Source organism: Pleurodeles waltl, chromosome 4_1 (genome assembly GCF_031143425.1).
Source record: "Pleurodeles waltl isolate 20211129_DDA chromosome 4_1, aPleWal1.hap1.20221129, whole genome shotgun sequence".
Lineage (NCBI taxonomy): Eukaryota > Metazoa > Chordata > Amphibia > Caudata > Salamandridae > Pleurodeles > Pleurodeles waltl.
The window spans coordinates 389,990,502-390,013,261 of NC_090442.1; the positions used below are offsets into that span (position 1 = coordinate 389,990,502).

General features: G+C 44.9%; 1 protein-coding gene across 4 annotated transcripts in view; it reads left to right on the forward strand.

The window, feature by feature from the left end:
• ETFRF1 (electron transfer flavoprotein regulatory factor 1) overlaps positions 1 to 22,760 on the forward strand; it is a 38,609-nt gene that overhangs the window by 1,568 nt on the left and 14,281 nt on the right. The gene's annotated exons all lie outside the window — the stretch shown is intronic.

The window sequence follows — 22,760 nt, forward strand, 5'->3', positions numbered from 1 at the left end:
TTAAAGGAGAGCATACCTTGAACTTTTGCTTTCCTAGATAATCTGACCCTTGTCCCAAAAACCGGGATATTTATGTAATAATTTGACCTTTGTCCCAAAAACCGAGGCATTTGTTTAAAATTAAGAGAAGCGTCTGGACACCGGGACAGTTGTTAGAGGGAAATCTGTTAATAAAATAAGACAAATCAATTTGACACAGCAATATAGGTTTAAACGATTTTCAGCTGGGAACAACAGGCAGTCTCAACATAGAGGCCATGACTGAAGTTCAAAGTTCTGGTTCAAACACCAGTAGCATTTATACTGTAAAAAACTGTGGTCAAAAGTTCAGCATTGACGTAAGCAACTACAAGCAGTACAGATAAGATAATAAGGGAGAGGTGCCTCTGGAAAGAAGCATGTGCACTTGTTGGCCTTATGGGTGGGTAAGTTACACTGACGTCATTCACCATATCTACCTTTCTGCACAACAAAAGATTATATGTTGCGTGCTGCTCATGGTAGCCCTGCCTTGTGCAAATACTTATCTGACCTCTACACAGTTCCCCTTACCACGATATGAATGACTTGTGGTTTTTAGGATCCTTCCACTAAGGCAAGATACACCCTTTTGTTTCACCCTGTTCGTGCTAAGTGAACATTTTGAAAGCAACAGTTGGTGCAGCTTTGAAGAAAAACTCTCATTCTAATGTGGCTTGGGTCTCTTGTGTGTTTCAGCACAGCTAACTTAACAATGCAGCATGTGTATAAGTTTCCTAAGTAATAAGTCTTTGTTTGTCCTAAATATGACCTGCCTTTTCTATTGAACCCACAGTCTGTCTTTTTTTAACATGTCATGTATTAAGCCTTTCACTACTTAGATTGGTTTACATTTATCTCTAGCCTAAAATGTTTGTATTGGGATTTGGGAACTTATGTTTGTTTGTATGTGATGTATTCCTATTCTTCCTACATCATTCTCCCCTCTAGTTGATTATCAACTACTTTTCCTACCTTCCCATCTACTAATGAAACTAGGGGAATCACCACATACCCACTACTCTGTCCCTCCCAATTTAGCTGTCATCCTTTTGCAACATGCTATTATTTTCTGAAAAATAAGACACATCAAAAGCATCAACACAATCAAAGGCAACAAGGCCTTGAACAACCCCGATGTTCAGGACGGCACCCATTCGAACCAGCCCTCGAACCATCCATCAGGGGCACCCCCCTCATCGATCATTTTCTTTTGTAGATCATGCAATGTCTGAATGGCCTGAGTTAATGTCCCATTGTCGGCATCATTGGCCGGCATATAAGTACAACAGGCCGATCCAATCTTCTTACACACCCCTCCTTCCATGGCCGTCATTAAATCAAGCACATATCTGTGTTGCATTACCATCAGCCTAAGGGCTCGGAGTTCTTCCTTGATAGCATTGAACCCATCTTCGTTTGCATTTAAGGTGTTCATCAATTCAAACCACATGATCTGCAGCCAGCGTGCAGTTTCTTTCACCTGAATAAATGGTAGGATTCTACCAAAAAAGATTTGGGCATCATATGTTCCTGTGGGACGTCTTTCCACACTTCAATACCAAGAAACTCAGCAGCTCGTTTTGTCCGGTAATGATGAAGCAAGGTTGTTGTACTGCTCATGGGATGGTCATGTAACTGAGAGATGTCCACACCTGGTATCACCAGGGAGGGGGTGTGCAAAGTCACTAGGGAGCAGAGGCCATTCCAGTTTGGGGGTAGTTGCATGTGGAGCCGGGCCCCACACATGCAGTAGTGATCCATCAGGCTGGAGGTGCCGCCCTGCATATCAGCATTGTAGGTGGTGATGTTGCAGTTGAGGTTACTCCCCACCTTCACTGTCCCTTTCCCTCTGAAACAAAGAGAAACTGTGTTAATTTCATTGCTATTCTAGGGTGTATGGTAGTCCCTGTCCATGTATATCTCTGTATGTTCGCATCCCATATTTCCTGACATTGGCCTGTTATCTTATTAAAGCTTAGTGGACCTTGTGTCTCGGTACCATTCCATAATGATATTGCTCTACATGAGAACTTGGCCTCAGTATGCCATTTATCATGGGCAAATACTGATCCTGTGATATTAAGAACTGGCCTGCCTGCGCAATCAGGGGGCAGGGGTTTAGCTAAATAGTTACTACATTCAGATGATGGGTAAGACCTTCCAAAAATACCTCGGCGTAATACCCATTTTTCCCAATCTGGGTGAAACCTTGTTTGTCCTGCTTCCTTCATTCTTGATATCTCTTCAATTATCTCTTGTTTTTCTGTCAGGACTTTAAGGACTTCTGGGGTGGTGTCAAATCTAGTTATGTCAACTCGTGCAGTAACAGGACTAACGTGAGTTGGCTGTAGCTGTGCTCTCATTCTGCATAAAAATAGGTGCAGGAGACAATGTGTAATGTTTGGGGATACCTCTTTAGGGAGATGCAATTTATCTACTCCAGCAGCATGGGGGATGAGAGAGCATACATAACAACTGGTGTTGGACGTGGATGTGCCTATACTGTGCATGTGCTGGTACCACACATTGTCAAACATAGCAGTATGGAGAGGGTGATGGTCAGTATCATTGTCAACAGTTCTATGCATGCGTGTAATAATTGATATAGGATCAAAAAAAAAATATATCCAAGGGCTAAAAGCAGCAATATCAGTGCAACGAGGAGGAAAAACAAACATAAAATACATAACTTAAAAAAAGAATTGTCTAAGATTGAAGCTTTAGAGGGAGACTTTACTCCGGTTGCTTCTCCTGTTCTCCCCCCTCTTTTTCCTGCTTGGTGTCCAAAGGGATGGATGGCATGGTTGGGGCCTGGCGGATGTCCTGGAGGTGGTACCATGGTTTGTGGCCTTGGACTTTCACTGCTGTAGTCGTGCTGTCTGTCACAGGGAAGGGTCCATTGAATTTGCAGCCCTTCCACTTTCTGACAAAATTGCGAATATATACTAAAGTTCCCAAAGGTAATGGTGTTTGTTGATCCTTTACAGGAGATGCGTTGGCACGCTTCTTGGCTGCACGTGTAACCTGTTTGGAGAAGAACTTTGCAACTTTGGTTAGCTCAGACATGTATTCATTCATTTCAGTTTGTACAACTTCAGGTGCACTCTCAGTCTCCAACTTATGTCTAGTTGATGGCGCAAATGTGCTCATTGTTCTACCTGTCACTATATGATGGGGAGTTAAATGATGATCTGATCCAGGGGTATTTCTCAAAGCAAAGAGGGCTAGTGGGAGACAGTAGAGCCATCACTTTTTCAATGTCACACATAGTTTACTTATTCTGTTCTTGAGGAGGCCATTAAGGCGCTCCACAATTCCATTGCTTTGCAGATGATAAGCTGAGGACAATTTCTGTGTTATTCCTAACAAGGTGGTGAGGTGAGAAAATATATTATTGACGAAATGTGTACCATTGTCGGATATGATCCCCTCTGGGACACCCCACCGCGGTATTAACTCACGTATCAAAAAATTAGCAGCAGACTTGGCATCACAGTGAACACAAGGTCCTGCTTCAATCCACCTTGAGAATGGGCGGACTACAACTATAAGATAGCGATGATTGCATCTGTCAATCATATCAATGTAGTCAATGTGCAGTTCCTTAAAGGGACCTTGTGGGCGAGGTATTGTAGAAGCTATTACCTTAAAGGTGGGATTTGGTGAATACTGCTGGCACACTGTGCAGGTGTGTATGTACATTGTAATCATCTCATGTAAGTTAGGGACAAACCAATCCTGACGTATTTGGAGGGACATATTGTCTCTAGCAGTATGTGAAGGAAGATGTAGCTGGTTTAGAGCTATATGTAGCAATGCTTTGGGCATGAAAGGCTTCCCTGTTGATATTTGTCTGTATATTAAATCTGTTCCTGTTTGTGTGCATCCTCTGGCTTCCCACAAGTTTCTCATGCTCTGGTGCATTTTCTTGTATCTCTCTTATATGCAGGTGAGCTGTCTCTGTGTAATGTCTGGATGCATTCAAAGGGTCTGAAGGTGTCCATGTTTCACTAGCTAACAAAACTGTGGTATATGTATCACTAAGAGGGCGTGTTGCTGCATCTTTGGCTGCCCAAGCAGCCAGGGCATTTCCACGGGACACAAACTCCTGAGCATTAGTGTGGGCTGCACATTTCACTACTGCAACTGCATGTGGCAGTGTTAAAGCTTGTATCAAGTCCTCTAAAAGGGGGCGGTGCATGACAGGGCTTCCATCAGACTTGAGAAATCCACGTCTATTCCACCGCATAATGCTGGAATGCACTGTTGTAGTGACATAGGCTGAATCAGAGTATACTATTATTCTTTCTCCTTTCCCTTGTTTGAGGGCTGCCTCTAAAGCTACTGATTCAGCAGCCTGGGCTGAATATTGAGATGGCAAAGTTATCTGCAGTGTGTCTGAAGAGTTGTGCTGCATCGCTCTGACCACTGCAGCACCTGTATGTTTTACCCCTGTGTCCTGATCTATTGTGGAGAATCCAGCCACAAAATATTCAACACTACCTGGAATGTGGTCTTCTGTTGCGTGGCTACACTCATCTGGAGTATATGTGGCACAATCATGGGCATCATCGTCAGTGTCTGAAATGGGGTGTGCAAAGAAGTTAGCAGGATTGACTGTGGCATTTAACCACCATCAAGGATGGTAATGATATTATCTCGTAGCCTGATACTCTCTGTGTTGTTAGTGTTGTTTTAGCTTTCTGAATTATTGCAAACATAGCATGTTCAGCATACAGTGTCAAATGTGCACCCATGACAATGGGAGCACTTTTCTCTACTGCAAAGGCTGCTGTGGCTAGTGCTTGTTCGCAAGGGTAATGACTTTTCATGACAGAATCAAGTAGGCCACTAAAATATGCAATTGGTTTGTGGCCTAAAGGATACTTTTGGGTGAGGACAGCCGTCATCACCTGGCCATTACAGTGGCAAAAAAGAAAAAACTTTTTGTTATAGTCTGGTGTTCCTAACACTGGTGCATTTGTCATCTCTGTTTTTATCTTACTGAAGGTTTGTTTCATCTCCGTAGTCCATGCTATCCTGTCTTTCTGTGTTTTCTGCTGTTTGATAGATGCAAGCAGTGGGGATATTAATGTACTGTAGTCAAAAACCCATTGTCTGACATAATTACATAAGCCTAGGAACTTCTGCATTCCTTTCACAGTCTCCGGTTCTGTCATCTGCTGAATGGATTCTGCTCTCCCGGGCATAACTTGGCGGCCTGATGCTGACAGTAGTTGCTCCAAGTATTGAACTTCTTCCTGGCAGTACTGTAATTTGTCCCTGTCCACCTTGTAACCTCTTTGAGCATGGGTGCGCAACAGGGACACAGTGTCCTTTCTACACTGCTCTTCTGTTGGACTACAGATCAGTAGGTCATCAACATACTGCAACACTGTGCTGTCACATTGAAAATTGGTGAGGTCATTCTTGACCGTCCTGTTAAAGACGCTAAGGGACTCACAGTACCCTTGAGGTAATCTGGAATACAGGTACTGTGAATTGCGATAGGAAAATGCAGTCAAATAATGACTGTCTTGGTGCAGGGGAATGATGAAAAATGCATTCTTCAAGTCTATAACTGTAAAGTATCTAGCATCATGGGGTATGTTGGTTAGGATGATGGAAGGGTCAGGTACTACAGGGAATTCTGGTATCACTATGTTATTAAGGGGGCGCAGGTCTTGAATCATGCACCACAAATTTCCCTTGGCCTTCTTTATAGGGTAAATTGGAGTGTTGCAGGGGGATACACCTGGGTATATGACTCCCTGCTCCACCAATGCCTGTATAACAGGTGCAATGCCCTCCTCTGCTTCTTCAGATAGAGGGTATTGTCTCACTCTTGGCAGTATTGCTCCTTCCTTCAAAGTTATTCTGAATGGTACTGCTGTGCGAACGAGGCCTACATCATAAGGTCCTTTTGTCCATAAGTTAGAGGGTACCTGTGCAAGGTCATTATCTTTGATAGAACTGGAGACATTTATTGGTATCACAGGCCTTGTCTCCAGTGTGGTGCGTAAAGGTACACTGTTTTAAAAAACAATCTCTGTCCTCCTAAAGTCATCAGCAAACAACTGGTCATCTGATATGTCGCCCACCTGCATGTTGGGATCATAAAAGATGACACATGCCCACATCGTGCCAGTGTGGTCACTTGCTGTCAGTGTCACATAGGTGGGGGACACTTCTAGAGCCTCTATTTCCAGAATGAGGTTTTTGTCTAATGTTTCAAAATAGGGGCCCTGTCGACTAAAGAGAAAGTTTTGGGGTAATTCAACTAGTTTCCCTGTCAGTTCCGGTGTTTCTGCTATGATGGTGTACACTGCTCTAGTAAAGGCTAAAATGTCTACAGGTCTGGCTCTAACTTGGTTACCATCTGAGAGGGGGGATGTAACCATTGTCATGATGCGTGTACTAGATACTCCAGGTGTTGAACATATCATAGTCCCATCCTCTTCAAAGTGAATAGCCATGTTTAATTTTGCCATGAGATCACGTCCTAGCAGATTAGCTGGTGCATTTGGGGAGAATAAGAAACATCCATCAACATACCTCCCCCCTATTTCCATGTCTACAGGTTTAGTGAATGGAACCCTCATTAGAGACCCAGAGAACCCCTGTGTGTCCATTGATAAATTTGACAATGGCAGTCCCTTCTCAAGGATACAGGACCTAGTGGCCCCAGTGTCGATGAGAAAGGTGTACTCCTTGTCATTTATGGCTACCATCACAGTGGGTTCCTCATCTGGCCTGTGGGTTACCTATAAGACTGGACACACGAGACTTCTCCTTGGGCACCTTCATTGGGCATATCCTCCCATGTAGTTTTGCTGGAATGGGTTCCCTCCCCTGACAGTTATCCCTCCTTGTAAGTTCTGGTGCTACAAGGTGGGATGCACTGTCTGCTGTGACCCATACTGTATTTGGGGCACTGATTGCTGTAACTGCTGAGGCTGTATCTGTGGTTGAGGCTGCAGTTGTATTTGGGGCTGTGGGAGATATATCACTTGGGGACTCGTGGCAGGTTGTGCTACAATGCCACCAGGTGGTACCATTTGTTGGCCATAATTTGCCCTTGTCTGGTTGCTAAGTTCATCTTCCTTTTTAAACCTACAGTCTCTAATGAAATGTCCTGTCATTTTGCAATAGTGGCATGTCTGTCCACTCTGGAATGTGTTTACTCTATTTCCCCCAAACCTTCCTCGCCCTCCTCTTCCATTATTCCTGTTATTGCTTCTCTGGGCATACTGGTAGGGTTGCATTGGGGTGCCTGAAGGAGGCATTCCCAGGGACACTGCAGCTAACTGGGTGGTGGCAGTGGCAATTCGTTCCTCTGTTTTCTTGGCTAGTTTCTGCTGGACCAATGTAGCTGCTTTCTTCTCTATTTTATCTTTCTCGCTCTTTTCCTTTTCTTGTCTCTTCTTACAAAAATGTATTATGTGTGCTTGTATCTCGGTCCATGGTTTGGCCTCCAAGGCCACTATATTATCTCATTTATCCTGCACTTCAACTGGCAGACCCTTTTTCACTATATTGAAAAATAGTACTGCATTCTGTCCAGTTACATCCCAACTCTCCCTCACTTCTGTGTCCATTTTTCTTTCATTCTGCTAAGGAATTGGGTTGGGTCCTCATTTGGTTGCATTGTTTGTGCATAAGAGACCCAATGTCTGGCCTGTCTGGATACATTTTCCTCAGTTGTTTCCAAACAATTCCCCTTACTCTATTAAAATGTGCCCCATCACATTTTGGGTTAGTCAATGTTACATCCTTTACTCCTGCCTTTGTGAACAGTGTGTCTGTCTCATCTCCTATAAGGGAACTTAGTAAACTCTTAATGTCCCCTATTGCAAGAGTAATCCCTGCAGTATGTTTCTCTAGAGCTGCTATCCATTTCCCAGCACCCTCAGCAAGTTGTAGCAACTGTTTTTAAAGATTTTCTTTGTCCATCTGGGGCCATGGTATATATTGAGGCGCCCCATGGCCCTTGAATATCAAGGGCAGTTGTGACAGGACTGTAGTCCTATTGCCAGTAGGGTGACGAGAGTCATACTTACAAGCATATATGTGTCACAGCCTTAAACTTTTCTGCATATAGGGATAATCCCAGTAAGGATCCCCTGCACACTGAAAAATGCACATTTCTGCATTAGCCTTGTCTCGGGATTCAAAGGAACCATCCGGCCATGGTGCCATCTGTGATGCCAATCCTTCTGTCCAACTTGCTAGGTTGTCAGTAAAAGGGACAATATTATACCAACTATTTTCATACTGAGCTACTATTTAATTGGCCGTCAAATTATTGCCAGGACATATAGGGAATGCATGTGCCATGTCATTTTTCCTGCCATATCAAATGTTCGCTTTCTCTAAAATGGGCGTGCATGCGCCCCATCAAATACTAATCTCTGTAATTCTCTTGGCTTCTTTTGTAAAGTCTGTCCTGTCTTATTGTTTTCTTCTCCCTCACAGGCATATTGTGACTGTTCCTTGTTATGGTCCTCAAGAAGGGACATTCTTTTTAACATGTTCAGTCATGTCATATAATCCCCCCTCTTATCCTTTGTAGGATTTTTCTAAATCCATATCTTCTTCACCTAAGCTGCTATGTGTGGAGACTGTGTCATCTAGTCCTTCTTGGTCAATCATTTGTGGCCTAGTGAGGGCCCTTGACTGCCTCAGGGGCCCTTCCTCCTTTTCCCAAGTCGCTCTTTGGTCTACCCGTCCATCTTCCTGCTCTGTGACCCACTTGCCTACACTATTCTCTTCTGCTTTTCTGCTCCTGAGTGCATGAACCTCCAGCACTCTGTGGGAGGACTTTCTGGTGTGAAAGCTAACCTTCTTGTCTCATTTTTAATATTGGTACTCGTTTTTTCAAAGCACCTTCCTTTTTTCTAGCCCCCTCCATTCTCTGTACCCCTCTTGATCCCTCATTAGTTATACCTTCATCCTTCCTAGTGGGGGACATCTCGTCCTCCAAATGAAGTGTAAATGTGGCATCTACTGTCCCTATGTATTTAGTACTGTCCCCACCTGACATGTCCCGTGGTGTACTGGCCATTTGAGGACATGGAGATGGGTGAACATATTCTCTATGTTTAGAAAAAGATTCTAATGGTGGACTATACTCCGGGTCTGTATATCCCACAGCAGGGGGATGTGAAGAGGTGGGTAGTGAGTGTGGGGCACCAGGTTGCAATGTATACATGCCCTGTACCTTTGCACTGCCTAACCTTAATTGCACATCTTGATAGGGGGATGGAGGAGCCGAAGGGAGGGTTTGAGGCTTTGTATTTGACTCATTCATATTTGTTTCACAAAAGACCCTCCTTTGGTCTAGTGTGATCTTCATTTTCTCTAGTTTATTCCCCTTGTATTTACTCTGTAGGAAGGTGGCCATGTGTTCTATTATTGTATTATCAAATGTGCCCTCTTTGGGCCATGCACATGCAAGTTTTAATGTTGCTTTGTGCCATTCCTTATAGTATTTTCCTATCCCGTCCCTGTCTCCTGAGAACACTTTAACCATGTGTTCTAAAGGAGACCCCATGTCTGTTTAGTGAACTTAATCTTTTTTACTATATGTTTTACACTCTAAATGGACTTCTATTTACTTCCTAGGGTATTTCCAGACTTCACACAAACTATTAACTATTATTAGGATGTGAAGGTGAACATCAGAGATATATATATATATATATATATATATATATATATATATATCCACAATCTCTGAAAGACTTTGTTCATTTATTTATATATATATTGGGTAGGTGCATTTATGTGTGGCTTATGTGGTTTGTTTGCCTGACACAACAAACAATAATGTTATTGTGATATATATACATGTTTATATATTACTCATATCCTAAATTCCACACTGGGAGGTCCCTAATAAATGCATACAGTAGGAGGTCTAATACTAAATATGAGTCTGTTATTATTGCAGGGAATTCACGTGACTGTTGCCCATGGTTCCACTGAAAAATTGCAGTAACTGCAATATATTCACTTTCCGGCCACAAGGTGGCACCAGTGTCACAAATGAAAAAATTAAAACAATTTCTTTAAATTTATATTTTAGAGGCCTTGTAGAGGGTGCCTTACTCTTGGAAAGACAACTGCAACAGGTTTTGTAGATTTCAAAATAAACTATTTTATTCTAACTATGTGAAGATCCTGTTCACATCTATCTGAAAGGTAGTTAAATATATTTGTATGTATAGTAGCTGATAATTCTCCTTCTATTTGTATACCTTCAATATATGTATGTATGTCCCTGTCTATACTATTTGATAATTCATCTTGCCTCCAATCTTGAGGCTCTATAGTTTCATCATGGGGATAATAGTTAGTAGTGTCAATATTTGTTATGGGGTTCATGAGGCTACTACACTACATTTAACTTGGAGGACAATGTCCTTATATTAGTTCTTTGAATAATTATTTATAATTGTCTAACAGGCATTTCTCTTATGTCAGTGTAGGTTGTTTTAAGGTCTAGAGGTGATATACTATAAATACCTAGGCATTCATAAACTTCTGACTTAAAAAATGATACAATGGTATTGATATTGCTGATCTACTAAGGTCAGTTCTGTTGCAGAGGGCGACAGCCTGACCGTTATAAAAATGAATAATTAATTCAGGGATGTGGAATTAATTAGTTGACTTTTTTTGGACATTACTTTACTTTTGAGTATACTGTTATAACTTAACCTTCATAAGAATAGGAGGTTTGATACTTATTCCTAAATTATACACTAAATAACATAAACTTATATATTGACATTATTATGTGGCCACATTTCTATCTATACATGCATATACATACACAGTAATTCTTCATTTTATACTAGGGCAAACAAAATACTACTGGTCACTTCCCTCCGGATTCATAGAGGGGACAACTTTTCACTATTTGCAACTACAAATTGTGACTTCCAGACCTAGGGTCTGGGTTAGGTTGACTTGAGTGTTCTTTAGAACATACACTGATTGCTCAGCCTCAAGTCCAACACTACTCTTAACCACTTTTGACTTACTTAGTCAAGCTCCCTGTATCTTCTGGACTTACCACCGGGATCCCTTTAAATGAAATAATTTAATACATAATCTTGCATGCAAGCACCAAAATTATATACATTACAGTGTCAAAATTGTAAATGTCTTTATAAAGTAAAAGGAACAGACCTCATACTTTGTCCACCTCTCTACCTTCAACTGAGTCCCATCTGTCCCCACAAAATCAGAGATTTTTACATAAATGTTGGCATCTCCCTTACCTCTTTAAAAAGTGCGCAAATCACCTTGTGGAGACAGGCAGGGCCCCCAGTCCAGCAGTTGGTGAGATCAAAGTAGAGCTCCTGGCTGGCTCGCCAACATGTTAGAGGGAAATCTGTTAATAAAATAAGACAAATCAATTTGACACAGAAATATAGGTTTAATCATACTGCTCAACCTTTTCTGTCTCTGTTGAAGGGTGTGATCGAGCAGTTTTGTAGGGCGAATTCATTGAAGTCAATGGAGATATCAAATGAGGTTGAGTTAGGGTGACCAGATTTTGAGGAGCAAAAACCGGGACAGGCCAGACATAAAAGAAGAACTAACGACTTTTAACTCACTTTTATATCTGGCATGTCACCTTTTTGCGTAGCTTTGTGAAAGCGTGCCTGTGTGTGTGTGTGTGTGTATGTATGTATATATATATATATATACACACACACACATTTACAAGACTATACATATAACATTAGCTATGGCTTGACCTCCCACCCTGCACCCCCAATCCTCCCCCACCCACCTCTCTCTCTGCCCCCTACTCAGTCTCTCTGCTGGGAGCAGACAGGGGACTGTGATGCCTGACAGTAACAGATAAATTACTTTAATTATTGCATACTCTGTAGGCGTCTGTTAAAGGAGAGCATACCTTGAACCTTTGCTTTCCTAGATAATCTGACCTTTGTCCCAAAAACCGGGACATTTATGTAATAATTTGACCTTTGTCCCAAAAACCGGGGCATTTGTTTAAAATTAAGAGAAGCGTCTGGACACCGAGACAGTTGTTAGAGGGAAATCTGTTAATAAAATAAGACAAATCCATTCGACACAGCAATATAGGTTTAAACGATTTTCAGCTGGGAACAACAGGCAGTCTCAACATAGAGGCCATGACTGAAGTTCAAAGTTCTGGTTCAAACACCAGTAGCATTTATACTGTAAAAACCACAAAAAACTGTGGTCAAAAGTTCAGCATTGACGTAAGCAACTACAAGCAGTACAGATAAGATAATAAGGGATAGGTGCCTCTGGAAAGAAGCACGTGCACTTGTTGGCCTCATGGGTGGGTAAGTTACACTGACTTTATTCACCATATCTATCTTTCTGCACAACAAGAGATTATGGCCCTCATTACAACATTGGCGGTAAATGGCGTTTACCGCTGTGCAGAAGACTGCCAACACACCGCCGCGGCAGCGGAATACCACCACAGCTATTACGACACACAGCTCGAAATCCGCCAAAATCCAGACACCCACACAAGTCCGCCACACCAAAGGTCAGTGATAAACTGGCGATAACAAAACCGACACCGTGACGCCAACAGGAATACGCCCACACTATCACGACCCACGAATCCACGTGGCGGTCTATCACCTGCGGTATTCCATTGGTGGTACACACCGCCGTGCTCAAAATACACACACACTAACAAAACACTACCACATTGGACAAATCGAAATACACACACCTGATACACATACACACCACTCCCACATCACCCACAAACCCCTACGACCACAATTGCGACAGAAGGCCAGAGAGAGTCGCCACCATCAACAAACTAGCATCTACAGGCAATCGACACCATCACTCACACAACATCCACACACCTCACACAACACACACATCCCCTCACACATCACAACACACACCACCTCACACATCACCCACACCACCCCATGGCACGCCAAAGACACCCCAGGTTTTCTGAGGAGGAGCTCAGGGTCATGGTGGAGGAAATCATCCGGGTAGAGCCACAGCTATTCGGATCACAGGTGCAGAACACCACCAGCTAGGAAGATGGAGCTATGGCGCAGAATCGTGGACAGGGTCAACGCAGTGGGACAGCACCCAAGAACTAGGGATGACATCAAGAAGAGGTGGAACGACCTACGGGGGAAGGTACGTTCCGTGGTCTCAAGACACCACAACGTGGTGTAGAGGACTGGCGGCGGACCCCCACCTCCTCCCCCACAACTAACAACATGGGAGGAGCAGGTCTTGGCTATACTGCATCCTGAGGGCCTCGCAGGAGTACCAGGAGGAATGGACTCTAGTAAGGCAAATCTTTCACTACTTCATCACCCACCCTACCTGCATGCCATCACATACCCCCACCCTCGCCCTCACCCCATCACTCCAACTCCTCACATATGTCCCACTATCACAACTCACCCATCCCAACACCAAGCCCTGCATGCGACAACAAAACATGGACACCCATCACCAAAGCATGTACACTACAGATACCCACACAGATCCCCAAACCAACTATCACACAAGGTCCTACACAAGAATGCAAGCACTGGGGTACAGGGTCACTCACCCATTGCACACCATGGCACACACAGATGCAATAATTATGCCTTTACACCCCTGCAGGACCCCTACCCAACATCACCAGGCAGGAGGTTCCAGACATGTCTACTCCCCCCACAGAAGAGGCCCACAGTGATGACAGCAGTTCTGTCCGACTGGATCTAGATGACTAGCCCGGCCCATCTGGGACCTCGGGACAGTCTGTTCCCCTCACACTGGCACAAGCCACAACAGAGCCTCCCCCTCTGGAAACACCAGCACAGCACCCACCCAGCGGGCCCATACCTCTGTCCCTAGGACACGTCAAGCAGCAGTGTGTCCACCACTACAGGGAACCCAGGCTAACCCACCACCCCAACAACAGCAGGGACCTGGGGGCAGTGGCAGTGGCAGTGGGCACACGGTTCAGGGGACAGAGGCCCAGGAACACAGGGGAACTGGGAGGGCTGCTGTGCGACAGGGGGAAGACAGGCCCAGGGAACCCACTCTCCACGAGGCCCTCTCCAACATCATGGGAGCCTACCACCATTCCCAGGAGACGATGGCAACGGTACTGGCCAAGTTTCAGGAGACCCAGCGGCTGCAGGAGGAACAGTATTTGGGGTTCAGGGGGGAACTCAAAGCTATCAATTCCACCCTGGGCACCATTGTAGGGGTGCTGACGGAACTCGTCAACACCAGGAGGGACACTGTGGCACAAGAAGGGGCCCCGGACACTAGCCTGGACGATGAACTGCCCACCACCTCCGCCGGCGCTAGTGGACAGGAGGCACCGCCACAGGACCACGACACCAGCACCCCACCTCCTGCAGATGGAGAACCACCCCGTAAGCGGTCCCTGAGATCCAGGACAAAGACAGAGAACAGTGCCAAGACTCCCGCCAAGAAATGAGACCCTGATTGTCATCCTTCTGTCCCACTTTGTCACCCTGTCCATCCATCAACTGCCCCAGCTCCACTTCCTATGCCCCTTTGTACAATGCACCTGTGAGACTAATAGACTGGACTCTGCCATGGACATTCCTCCACCATCACCCCTGACCATTTTACAACCCCCTCCACTATTTAGCACTTAAATAAACCCCCTTAAATCACAAAACTATCTGGAGTCAGTCTGTGCTTTCGAAAATGTGTATTTGCAATAACTGAGCAAAAATGCAATATCCATTGTATTCTCAACATACCTATGTCACACAGCTCTAGTCCATGAGGGAACAAAGCAGATGTCACGCAGTGGGACCCACATCTGTGAAATCGAAAGGGAAAGTGACAACTCAGGGTTCATACTCTGGATGAAAGTGACGGACAGATGAGAGGTAGAACAAGTGTATCAGATGTAGCAGGCAGTGATGTCTTCTTACCTGTGTCTCACTGGAAGTATTGATGAATCACTGTGTTTCTGTTGTCAAAGTCTTCTTCTTCTCCTTCCTCGTCTTCACTGTCCACAGGCTCCACAGCTGCCACAAAACCTCCATCTGGACCATCTTCCTGCAGAAAAGGCACCTGTCGTCGCAAAGCCAAGTTGTGAAGCATACAGCAGGCCACGATGATCTGGCACACCTTCTTCGGTGAGTAGAATAGGGAACCACCTGTCATATGGAAGCACCTGAACCTGGCCTTCAGGAGGCCGAAGGTCCTCTTTATAACCCTCCTAGTTCGCCCGTGGGCCTAATTGTAGCGTTTCTCTGCCCTTGTCCTGGGATTCCTCACTTGGGTCAGTAGACATGACAGGTTGGGGTAGCCAGAGTCACCTGCAAATGTCGAGGGACAACTGTTAGACACACACTAACCCTTAGGGACAACCCCAGACCCAGACAACTATTCACACTGTATAGGGTCCATGTCCTCACCTAATAGCCACACACAGTGCCTCTGGAGTTGCCCCATCACATAAGGGATGCTGTTATTCCTCAGAATGTAAGCGTCATGCACTGAGCCAGGAAACTCGATGTTCACATGGGAGATGTACTGGTCAGCCAAACACACCATCTGCACATTCATTGAATGGTAACTCTTCCGGTTTCTGTACACCTGTTCACTCCTGCGGGGGGACCGAGGCCACATGTGTACCATCAATGGCACCTATGATGTTGGGGTTTATGTCCCAGGGCATAGGAGTCACCTTTCACTGTAGGCAAATCCTCCACCTGAGGGAAAACGATGTAGCTGCTCATGTGTTTTAAGCAGGGCAGACAACACTCTGGACAACACGTTGGAGAACATAGGCTGGGACATCCCTGATGCAATGGCCACTGTTGTTTGAAAAGACCCACTTGCCAGGAAATGGAGTACTGACAGGACCTGCACTATAGGGGGGATTCCTGTGGGATGGCGGATAGCTGACATCAGATCCGGATCCAACTGGGCACACAGTTCCAGGATTGTGGCATGGTCCAGTCTGTAGGTGACAATTACATGTTGCTCTTCCATAGTCGACAGGTCCACCAGCGGTCTGTACATTGGAGGATGCCGCCATCTCCTCACCTGCCCCAGCAGACGTGCCCTATGGACGAGAACAGCGAGCAGAGGGTCAGCCAACACTGAGGTACGAAAACACAACTTTATTGCACACATTTTTCAATCCGCTATATCCCTGTCGTAATGTGTATGCAAGGCCTAGATATGTGTGATGCATTTAAAATTAATGCCATGGGGCCCCCTGAAATGGCGGCTGCCTGACCTGTAATGTGGGACAAGGGGATATGAGGTAACTGCGCTGGCGTTGTAGACCGTCGCGGTAGGCGGTCGAAGACCGCAGCGTAATCCTGCATTGGTTAACATAGGACCCTATGGGTCCCAGGAGCCAATGACGATGTACGCCGACGGTGACGGTACGCACCGCTGAGGACGTGACCGCCATTTTCTGTCTGTTCCCTCACTTGATACCTGATCTTCGACAGGAGGGGACCTACACTGCAAGTGCTGCTGTGACCTCAGTCTGGAAGAGACAATGGCTCATGTGTCTGGGGAAAGGGCCCCTGCCTTCACCACAGAGGAGTTGGAGAAACTAGTGGATAGAGTCCTTCCCAGTACACGCTACTCTACGGTCCTCCGGACAAACAGGTAAGTACACTGTGAGCATGCTGTATGGGCAATGCCTGTGTGTAGTGGTGTGGATGGAAGATAGGCGGGGGGAGAATGAGGCGTGCATGAAACGACGGTGAGTGCATGTGCGTCAGGGCAAGGGTGGGAACGTGGGCCAATGACTGTGACGGTCCGGACGGTTATATCTCCTCCTTTTCCCCTGTACCATTCCTGTAGGTCAGCGCCCACCAGAAGAAGGATATTTGGCGTTCCATCGCCAAGGAAGTCTGGACCCTAGGGGTCCACCACAGACGAAGCAGCCACTGCCGTAAAAGATGGGAGGGCATTCGCCCCTGGAGCAAGAAGACAGCGGAGGCCCAGCTGGGGATGGCCTCCCAACGTGGGAGGGGTGCCCATCGCACCATAACCCCCCTGATGTTCTGGATTCTGGCTGTGGCGTATCCGGAGTTGGATGGGCGCTTGAGAGCATCACAGCAGCCACAAGGGGGTGAGTGTACACTCATTCAGCTGAATCTGCGCGCATTGCGAGGTGTCCGGGGGAGGTGGTCTGTGGGTTCCCCTAGGCCAGGGCGAGTTTAGTAGGCAAGATCCCTTCGTAAGGCAGGACATTTGGCACCCCACCCCACCAGTGTTCAGAGGCAACTACACCTAGTGAGGCCCGTGTGCATCAATCGGGCATAGGCCTTGTACCCCATGTCCCTGTGAATAATTAGGGAACTCTAAGTGCACGGCGTAGTGCAGAGGTCTTCTGTGTCTGTAGTGTCCGCCAACGGTAGCGGTATTGCATGCACTCAACATGTCTTTTTTTCTGTAATCCCCCCCCCCTTTTTTTTGGTCTCCCTGTTCTTGTGTGCAATAGCATCATCAGGCGGAGGAGCAGTGGCACTGGAGCAGGAGGAAGCTGCATCCCACATGGCCCTGGAGGGCGAGACAACGGAGTATGAAGCCACCAGTGGGACGGAGGGCGAGGGGAGCTCCACGGCGGGGACAGGAGCTGAGACCAGCGACACAGACTCCCCCTCTGATGTGAGCACCCTTGCGGTGGCGGGCCCCTCTGTGCCCCCCGCATCTACAGGTACAGCCGTCACCCGCCCTACCAGCACCACCCTCCCAGTAGCCCCTCAGCGTGTGCCCCCGTGGCCGCTCACCCAGGACGGTGGGGATCTCCTTCGCCCCAGGCACCTCAGCCCCTGCCCCTGTCAGCCCTGCTGCCCTCAGTGAGGAGGCCATTGACCTACTCAGATCCCTCACTGTTGGGCAGTCTACCATTCTGAATGCCATCCAGGGTGTAGAGAGGCAGTTGCAACAGACCAATGCATACCTGGAGGGCATTCATTCTGGTCAGGCAGCCCAACAGCAAGCTTTTCAGACTCTGGCCTCAGCACTGATGGCAGCCATTGTCCCTGTGTCCAGCCTCCAACTTCCTCCACCCAGACCCAAACCCCTGTACCTCAGCCTATCCCAAGCACACCATCAGACCAGCATGCACACACCTCAACACAGTTCTGGCAAACATAAGCACCAAACATCCCACAGGCACTCACACACGCATCATACCCATGCAGACATATCAACAGCCACTGCCTACACTGTGTCTCCCTCCTCCACGCCCTCCTGCTCTCTCCCGGTCTCGTCTCCACTCACACCTGCATGCACCACATCCTCAGCCACTGCCTCCATAACCAGCACGCCCATCACCACACCCCGCTCACATGCACTCACCACCCCCACTACCATTCACACATCCCCTGTGTCCTCTCCCAGTGTGTCTGTGAGCCCACCTCCCAAGGTCAGACAGACACTAGTCCTGGATCACAGCAGTTCTTTGAGTACTTTTCGCAGCACTCCCTTTCTTAGTCAAGAGGAACTTGGCACTGGAACAAAGTGTGATTCTTCGGGTCCTTCCTTAATACTGACTTTCCAAATAGGGGATGTTCATCTACTGTTAACAGTCAAGGAAGCAGTTTGAGGTGGTTCCTTTTGATATGTCAACTTCTGGAGGATGGACAACCTTTGTGCACGGTGATCGCTCTCGCAGCAGCAGGTAGTGATGTTGCTGTCTCCAAGCAGGAGTATCCAAAACGTAAGTGCAATGAAGTGTGAAGAGACTGCGCTTGGCTGTCACCAGCCTTCCTGAAGTAGCTCTTGGGGAAAAACAAAAGAGATGGCCCTCCTAGAAACCTTCTCACACTTAAAAACAGAATTGTCTGACTCACCCCCATTCGTCTACCATCAAGCATTCAACAGTGCTCAGGAAAGCTTGAGAGGTAAGTTTTTGGTTTGATGTAGGCTGTCTGAGCTGGTTGAACCCCCCTCAAATGTAATGCATACTGCCTCAAATCGGAGACCAGAGTCTTAAGGAAAGTAAACTGAGTAGGAAGTGGAGGTGGGCTGGGGATCTGTCTTGCCTGGGAACTGGAGTGAACTTGAAAGGGCTGGTTGACTGCCTCTGCCATCCACCACCTAGAGAGAAAAGTGGATCCTGGAATGTAAACAGAATTGTGCATTATTCAAAACTGGTTACCATTTTGATGCCCTCTCATGTGGAGTCCACCATTCTCTAAGTCAGTCATTCTTATGACCCACTCTTTATGCATACCTAGATGCTTGCAGGTATGACAGTCTTTATCGATATCTTTAGCAAGATAGGGGTAAAAAACATAGTTAGAAGAAAGGTGACATATGTTATGTGGGACAACCAGCAGTCTGTCCATTTTAATGGGAGATCTGGAAGGCTGTACCCACCCCTAAAACGGGTGCAGGTACAAGTAATTGTTGACTAACAATGGTTCTTTACGGACTTATCTGAAAATACATTGTTATTCGCACAAGACAATGCCAGCCTGTGACCATAAATAATGATGCTATCCTCTCAGTGATCAACAACTTTTAAAAAAATCATCAATTTTAATATAGAATAATGTACTGGTGCTTCGTGGCCCCCATGCTGACGCAAAAATAACAGAAGTGACTAAAAATGTGTATAAATAGAAACAAAACAAAAACAAAATGTTTTTGAACTAGGTATTTAGTCTGCTTTTACAGCATCTCTTTTATTCAGTGTTAAGGAGCCAAAGTCTGTCTGTTGTGGTGTCAACAATATTTCAATCTTGTCAACATGTTATAAAGTCATCATCAGGACTGACTGAAAGCAGGGGGTGAGCGAAGGCCCTGAATTTCACTACCACCTTGCACAACAAAAGCAGTGCACAAGGGGTGTTGCAAAATAACATAACATAAGAAGTAATTGGGAGAAAAAAACAAAACTGAATTATGGTTCTGGGTCATGGAAAACAATTAAAATTTGCCAGGTTTTGTATGAAACACACACAACAACTCAAGACACCGACCATGTACATAATACTCATTTGCCAATGGCATTGGTAAATGGTAGTTGAGCATGAGCTAAACGTGGTCGGTATCATGAGTTATGGTGTGTGTTGTATGCACTCCATACCATAACTGTAGAATTTCAGTGGTTTTCCATGTTTAAGGCAGTTTAACTGCGTTGTTTATACACACACACACACACACACATTTTATGATTTGCATATAACTTGATGTTGTTTGAAGAGTATGGTTGAAATCTGGTGTCTGCTTAGTATGTTGAGATTACTCTTAGTACTTTCAAATTCATATAGATCCATCAGATTTGGGGCAGTTAAAAGGCATGGTAGACTAGTGTGTAATTGTTAATAGGTTTGGCACTATGAGATGAATCTGCACAAAAATTGGCAGAAGGTTGATCAGATAGTTTTTCTCTTTGTACCCAGAGTTTTGTGCTGATCCATCAACAGAGTTTCACACTTAAACTGGGGCGGGTAGGTTTAATAAAGTTTCAGTTGCTTATAACTTTGACTTTGTGTGATGAATCTGCATAAAATGTGACAGTTGGTTAGTAAGTTACACCCAGTGCTGGTATCTCCGGTTTTGTGACGATCCAGTGGGGTGAATTAAAGGGAAGGAGATAAAAATATTTTTGATTTACTACTAACTTTAATCTACACAAAGTTTGGCAGATATTTACAAGGTTTAGCTTTCTTGTGATTTCGTCAGGATTTGAGCAGACCCATGGGGGGGGGGGGGGCATGAGTGGAAGATAAAATGGGGGCAATAAAAGTTTCACACTTTAATAACTTTGGCTCTGGTTATATCAGTTAGCAAATGAAGCACAGATCAAGACCAGGCAGTTGCTACAACCGGTCTCTACTGAGCACTTCTTAAGGCCATACACAAGACAGAATAGGTAAATGGCAGGGTGGTTTATCATAAAAACATGTAATTCACTGAAAAGGCAGTTAAAGATCGCTTATGGTTCAGCAAACACAAAAGGTGATGAGAGGAAGGCTTGCAATAAGTCTAACCACTGGTATTTGCTCGGATAGCATTTCAACCCATCATGTTTTTGCCTACCATGCCCTCTCAATTTGGACTAAGCCATATGCATATCATTCTTGACCCTGCTCCATTAGGGCCCGAACTGCCATAGGCTAGGGAACTAGACCATTATTGGAGCAAAAAGGCTGGGCAGGATGTGACAAGGTATACTTTTTTGGGGCAAGAACTCATAGCTCAAGCAACCAGACAGTCTGGTGTTGAAGAGAAAAGGCAAGTCCTGGGGAATGTAATCAATGTCAAGATTTTTACAAAGATCGTGGTATCCAGATTAGATGTTATATGGCCCTACATCGTCACACCCAAACACTTAGGTTTATCAGAGGTAGAACTATGTTTCACAATTCTAGATTAGCAATAACTTTAATTGAAATAGCTGGAAACACTAATTTTCTTATGATTGTTTTCTTTCTCAACACTGGGAAAGATGCCAGTAGTGTGGAAGTGAGTATTTATTTCAGGCACTTAATAAAACATGCCTAGATCCAAACTTAAATGATGTATTGTGAAAAAAGCTATTGGCCTTGCATCAGCAAAGATAACCCTATCCCAAAGTAATAGATAGTGCTATCCATCCTCCCCATTACTTTTTGCCCTCTCTCCGGAGCCTTCACTACAAAAAGTCAATGTTGTACATACCATTAGCAGTGTAACAACTGCATGGAGACATCAGAGTTGCACTATTTGCCAATAATAATTTGTGTTTATTAACTAACCCACAGCCTTTTGTGCGTTACTTGAGAAGTTTTCATCTATCTCAGAATTTTACATTAATTATACTAAGCCACTTGTAAATGATGTTGTGGGTGTCATGATTTGCTTTGGATGTGGGACCTGATGAAATATGTTACAATTAACCTGCCTGAGAGAACCAATGTAAATGTTTGTTTATTGTTTCAGTTGATTAAAACCATAATTTGTTTTTGCCAAATTACATGGTAAAACCATTCTGATGAAAAGAAGGAAAATTAAGATTGTAATGCAAGGAAATTAAATGTAGGTTAAAGAATTATTGTTTCAGTTGATTAAGACCATAAGTTTTGCCAAATTGCATGATAAAAACATTCTGAAGAAAAGCAAGAAATTAAGATTGAAATACAGAGAAATTAAATGAAGATTGCAGAGTTTATTAATAAATCGTTAAAAATGACTCGATTATAGTGGGGGATAAAAGATGGGCAGGCCGGGGATTCAAGTTGTCATTAGACGGGAGAGATAAGTTTTTATTACTGTCCCAGACTTGAGAAGTGTCATTAATAGTTATGGGTTTCTGTGGTGTGGGACTGCTTGACCCACTGGAGCTAAAAACCTAAACATCGTTTTTTACATAGCGTATTTCAGGAACTTGATTAACTTACAGTTAATTTGGGGGTACAGTATGCATGACGTGTTTCAGAAACTTGACAAACTTTCAATTTAGCTGGGGGTCGTGTGGGTTGAAGTAGGCTACTATAGCTCACCTGCAGGTCCTAATAGTTCTGTTGGTGATCAACCTCTTAAGAAATCTCTTTCGGAGATCTAACAGGCCTGGACGAATGCAGATTATGTGTCTGAGATAACCAATAATGAATATAATTTTAATTTCCCACACTGGACATTTTAAAACCTGAGGTATTATTGTTTGACAGGATTGCATGTCTGAAGATACATTTCCTTTCTAGACTCCCTTATGTGGCTCAGCCACTCCCCCTCTC